This window comes from Cebus imitator, unplaced genomic scaffold (genome assembly GCF_001604975.1).
Source record: "Cebus imitator isolate Cc_AM_T3 unplaced genomic scaffold, Cebus_imitator-1.0 Scaffold142, whole genome shotgun sequence".
Classification (NCBI taxonomy): Eukaryota; Metazoa; Chordata; class Mammalia; order Primates; family Cebidae; genus Cebus; species Cebus imitator.
In genome coordinates, this window is record NW_016107457.1 from 738,537 (window position 1) to 744,536 (window position 6,000).

Genomic DNA, 6,000 nt, shown 5'->3' on the forward strand with positions numbered 1-6,000 from the left:
GGAGTTTGTTCTTACAGGTGTCTCGAAGCTGTTTTCTTAGCTGTGACCATCTTAGGACCATGGGTCATGACTGGGAAGTTTAAGATGGAGTTGATTTTAAAATGTGTCACTGGCTTTTCTAGGCTTCTGCTTCCCTAATTCAGTCACACTAGATAGATATTTGGCGAGTCATATCCTGTCATCTTCTAAAGCAGGGTTTCTTGACCTGGTTGTGGGGGAGTGAGGGTAGAGCAGTTTGCTTAAGAACATTTGGCATTATTCTGAGAAATACATGATTGTCATGACTGGGGAGGGTACTACTGGCATCTAGTGGGTAGAGGACAAGGACACTGCTAAACATGCATGTGCAGAGTTGTCTCCACAGCAAAGAATTGTCCAGTTCCAAACATCAGTTTTGCTGCTGTTGAGAAAACCTGCTCCATATCCTGAACTGACATAGGATCTTGTAATAAAGAGAAGAGTAATTGCTTGCCAGATTCAAGAGACATGGCTAAGGTAGTTAGAACTACTCTTTTTCTTTGGAGTTGCTAAAATTAGCAATATCCACACCACTAATGAAAGAAATACTAAACTTTTTGGAAAGAAGGATTAGGGAGAAGGGTATGCAGTGAGACAGGAAAGCCCCAGGAACTCCCCTGAAGTCTTTTCCATCAATACTGATCTATGACAATAACTGTGTGCATGGTATTAGAAATCCCTGTGGAAAGTGACCAGTAAGGAGAGCTTGTGCTTGTGTAACAGTTTAGTTTATAAAGCACTTGTACACTGTTTAGCTTCTTTGCGTTGGGAAGTAAACCAGGATTATTTGTTTCCTGTGGCTGCTGTAACAAATAACCAGAAATTTGGTGACTTCAAACAATGTAAATTTATTCTCTAACTGTTCTAAAGTCTAGAAGTAATCCTGGCTCATGCCTGTAATCCTAGCACTTTGGGGGACTGAGGCAAGAGGATCACTTCAGCCGGGGTTTTGAGACCAATCTGGGCAACATGGTGAGACCTCATCTCTAGTAAAAATTTAGCTAGTAATGATCGTGGTACACACCTGTATTCCCAGCTACTTGGGAGGCTGAGGTGGGAGGATCACTTGAGCCAAGCAGTTTGAGGCTTCGGTAAGCTGAGACTGCACCACTGCACTCTAGCCTGGACAACAGAGCTGGGCCTTGTCTTAAAAAAATAATAAAAGTAATTTTTAAAAGGCGAGAAGTCAAAAATCAAGTGTCAACAGAACCGCAATCCTTGTGGAGGCTCTAGGGAAGATCTGCTCTTTGTTTCTTCCAGTTTCTGGTGCTGTCAGCATTCTTTGGCTTGTCGTAGCTGCAGCTCCCTCTGCTCTGTTTTTATATCTCTTCTTCTCTATGTGTCCCCAAACTCAATCTGCCTTTCTTTCCCAAGGATACGTGTGATCTCATTTAGGGTCCTCCCAGTTAATCAGAAAAAAACCCTTCATCTCAAGAAACTCAATCATATCTTTTGCTTTATAATAATACTCATGGACTGCAGGGATTAGGGTGCAAGCATTTCCTTCTTGGGCCTACCATTCACCTCACTATACAAAACAACAGTGATACCCATTTTATAGATTATTTACTAGGTCACATGGCTAATTAATCGTGGAATTTAGCATTGAGCTCAAATCCTGGTTTCATCTTTCATCACTGTAGGGAATATTACAAGAAACAAAGATGAGGGAAAAAACAGGCACAGAAAGAGAATAGAGGAGCAATAGGGATGTCTTTTATTTATTAACTTATCATAGCTCTTCTGGAGCAAGAATACCTATATAAATTTGGATTTAACTTTTAAGATTTCCTATGTCTTCAGGCTTTAAGTACTTAAAATTTCTGGATAGTGTGATCATTGTAATTGTTATTGAATGCACTTGTTAAAAGCAACATTAATGTATTATAATTTGGTGGGAGGCATAAAAACCGAATTTCTACCTATCAGGGAAAGAATAAACTAAATAAGATGTATTTATATGATAGAATGCTCGGCAATAAAAAGTCAGAAACTACTCATGTGTACATTAGCATGAATAAATTTCAAAAATGTGCTAAAAGAAGCCAGACATAAAAGAGTATATACTGTAGGATTCCATTTATATTAAAATACTAGAAAATGCAAACCAGTCATTAGTGGCAAAAGCAGACTGTTAATTCCCTGGGACTGGTATAGATGGAGTGACACACTGCCAAGCTTTGTGAGGAAACTCTTAGGGATGATGGAGATGTTCTTTAACTTGAGTGTGGTAGTGAGTTCAGAGTGTAATCATTTATCAAAATTTATTGACTTGTACAGTTTGAATGAATATGGCCTATTGTACATAAATTACACTTCGATAAAGTTATATGTTTTAGGTTTTTATAAATATTAAAGAGAAAGTGAAATTGCATTGGAAATACACAGAAGAATAAATCTTTATTCAAAGCAGTAAAAGTCTGTTACTCATTCTTGAACCAGACCTATTAGTGCTGCTACAGATTCACTCCCTATCCTCAAGTCTGACCTTAGTTCCCAGTATTCTACCTGTAACTTTCTTCCTCACCTCTGCTATTTTTCACACACATCAGACCATGTACCCACTTCTGAGACTTTACTCTGGCTTTTCTCTCCTCCTGTAATTCTCTTTCCCCAGAGATCCATAAGTGTCTCTCCCCTATTTTTCCTTTAAGTCTTTTCTCAAATGTCATATTTTCAAAGAGGATCACTCTAAACATCTTTTGATATGGCAACATGTATCTCCATGTCCACACTCCCATCTCTCTTGGCTCTTTATTCTGTAGACCTTAACACTTCTAAATTACTAATTTCCTCATGTTAATTATGTATTGCTATTAGGAATTGTATACTCCAGGAGGGCAGAAATCTTTGTTCTCTGTTGTGCTCCCATACCTAGAATTCTGCCTGGCACATACTCAGTACTCGGTAAACACTGAATTTTAAAAATGAGTGAAAGTAGACTTAAAATGAAACACTTTTCATGTTAATATATATATGAATCAATAAGATCCCTTGTTAAACATTTTCAGCCCTTCTAGGGACTTCTATGAGGATGCCCTGTCTAAAACAAAGACAAAAAAACCTTCAAAGAGGCTGATTCAATGTTTTTGAGACATAAACAGCAAGTTATAAATACTATAGAATTCTGGAGCACTCAAAATTTTCATTTGATGAACTAACTCCAGTGTTAACACAGAGTCTTGGATGTGAAGCAGGGTTTTGTAAGGCTGAGCACTTGCTCTTCCTTCCAATGAGAACACCATCCTTACGGGGAGAAGTAAATTTGACAAAAATTAAATTCAGGATGGTTGTACAGATGTGTTGAGTTGCCCAGCTGGAAACAGTACCACTACCTGGGGGAAAACACTTCTTACAACTTCTAAATAGATGGTTCTTCAAATGAATTGAAAGAGTACACCAAATATGAAGCAGCATAGGAAACGGTAGCAGGAGGGGTCAAGGGTAGTCAGTTAACCTTCCTTTTGCCACAGGGCTTCTGTCACATTTCAACTCCTTCCTTGGACAGCACAAGAGCTTTATGATTTGAGTCACATCACTGAAACCTAGCTTGTCAGTGCCCTTATCACTTCCAAATCAGAGGAATGTTCACCTCTGACAAAAGTGTCATAGCTTAGGTAGATTTGTTGAATTTGGATTTAGCACCCAAAATGGCAGTAGGAAGTCAGAACTGGGTTAGAAGAAACTGGCCAATTGTGGATTTATAGTCGGCATTCAAAGGGACTACTGAATTCAGGACTAGATCAAGTAGATAGCAGTTTCTAGATGGTCCAATCCAATGGCCCAATTAGGGATGAGGTGGAGGTGAAATGTGCAGGTTTCAGAAAGAATGCAGGCAACAGGCAATACTCAGAGACAAGTCATAGTAACAGTAATGGCTCACTAAGCCAGGCAGAGACAAGGGGAGACAAACACCAGAGAGGGTTTCTAAGCCAAAGGCATGGCAAAATAAGACCAGAGTTCAAGAAAGGGCCCCAGTTCCAGCAGGGCCATCTAGACAATATGCAGTTGCTGGGACTGACCTGGAGTAGTAAGAGATGTTGGATAAACTCTTCTGACAGCCCTAGGAAAGGATGGAACATTCAGATTTTGAGATTTCTTACTCTTCAATTTAGGGGAGTATGGAGAGATTTCAATTCAAGATGGATTTCAGTTAGGGTCAGAAGTCCAAGTTTGAAAACAATATTGACAGTCAACATGGCATAGTAATAGTAGCACCTGCCTTATGGTCCTGTTTTGAAGATCAAATTAGCTAGTATGTATCAAGCATATAGAACAATACTGTACATAGTAAGCATTAAATATCAGGAAACCTGTGTCTTAGAACAAAATTTTGTGAAACTGCAGTCCTAAATTCTTACTCATCCAGTATGTAACAAAGGTGACAGTGTACTTTCCTGAATAGAATATCAGTCTTGGAAATTCAGTGAGTAATCAGAACTTTTTCGATTGTAAATGAAACTACAAATATTGGTGGATTTGAAAAATATGAGAGAACTGATGAAAAATGATAAATATCAACATAGAAAAAATTATAAATGTTGCATGTATATGTGCATTTCTATTTCATCTTAATCCAAAAATAACATCTAAAAATAAAAAAGTGGACTGAGCAAGGTGGCTCATGCCTGTAATCCCAGCACTTTAGGAGGCCAAGGCGGGAGGATTGCTTGAGGCCAGGAGTTCGAGACCAGCCTAGGCAACATAGTGAGATCCAGGGTCTACAAAAATATTAGGGGAAAAAAAAAAAAAAAAAGCCAGGTGTGGCAGCACATGCCTCTAGTTCTAGCTACTCAGGAGGATGAAGTGGGAGGATCTCTTGAGCCTGGGAGGTCAAGGCTGCGATGAACTATAGTCACACCACTGCCCTCCAACTGAGGTGACAGAGAACTAGTCACCCACTAATAATTATTATTATTTAAAAATTAAAAAGTAAACAGAGAATATAGAAATGGCAAGAGACAACTAATACTGAAAAAGACTAAGAAAAAAATAATTGACAGAACAGTGAAGTTATAATACACACTATGTACATGCACATGAACTAGGGTATATGTAATACATAGAATTGTATGAAATTATGTGAATGATCATTTGAGGATATACCTATTTCAAATTGGTCTCTGAGAAGAAAGCTGTCATTATATAAGTAGAAGTAGATAAAACACCCTTAAGCCATAAACTGGGCAACAAATTGTTTTGTGCTCATAAACTCATCTTTCTATCTGAATAAATCTGGGCAACAGATTTATTCAGACAGAAATTACTTCTGTTGTGGTTTTATTATAAGGATTAGAAAACGATATTGATATCCTCATGCTCAAAAGAACCCAAATATAAATATCTGTGGAAAGGGCTCTTGCTTCCATAAGAAAATTTAACAGTAGCTGCTTTTCAAGGCCCCTGTGAGCTTGATGTTGAAGCCAAATCACCCAGCAAGATTTTCCTCTCATAGATCCTGGAGCGGAGTGTGAGGAGGCTTTAGTTCACCTCAGGTGCTGATTGTGTGGTCATTATGGCATGGTTTCCCAGAGATTGGTCCAAGCATCTGCCACATTAGAATCACCTGGTGTGCTTGATAAAAACCACACCAGTTCCAGAGCCCAACCCCAGATTTAGAGTCACAATCTCTAAAGACAGATTCCTTAAATCTTCATTTTCAGCAACCAATCCAGATGATTATCATGTTCGCTAAAATTTAAAATCTACCATACTAGATAGAGTACATATATATGCTGCTTCCTCAGCTAAGGCTGCCCAGTTCAGGTACAGCTCAGTATCCAATAGACTGAGGCTGAAGGCATGAGAGGCTAATGGCAAGCTGGATTAGACTGCACACCTTTCATCCAGCAAATATCCTTTCTAGGCCTTCTTACATTATTAACCTCCAGTGGTAATATAAAAATAGGTTTGTTCTTTTTCTGGTGGGGGTTATTGTTATTTTATATATTGGGACATAGGGAGCTGCTTTTTTTGGAAAAA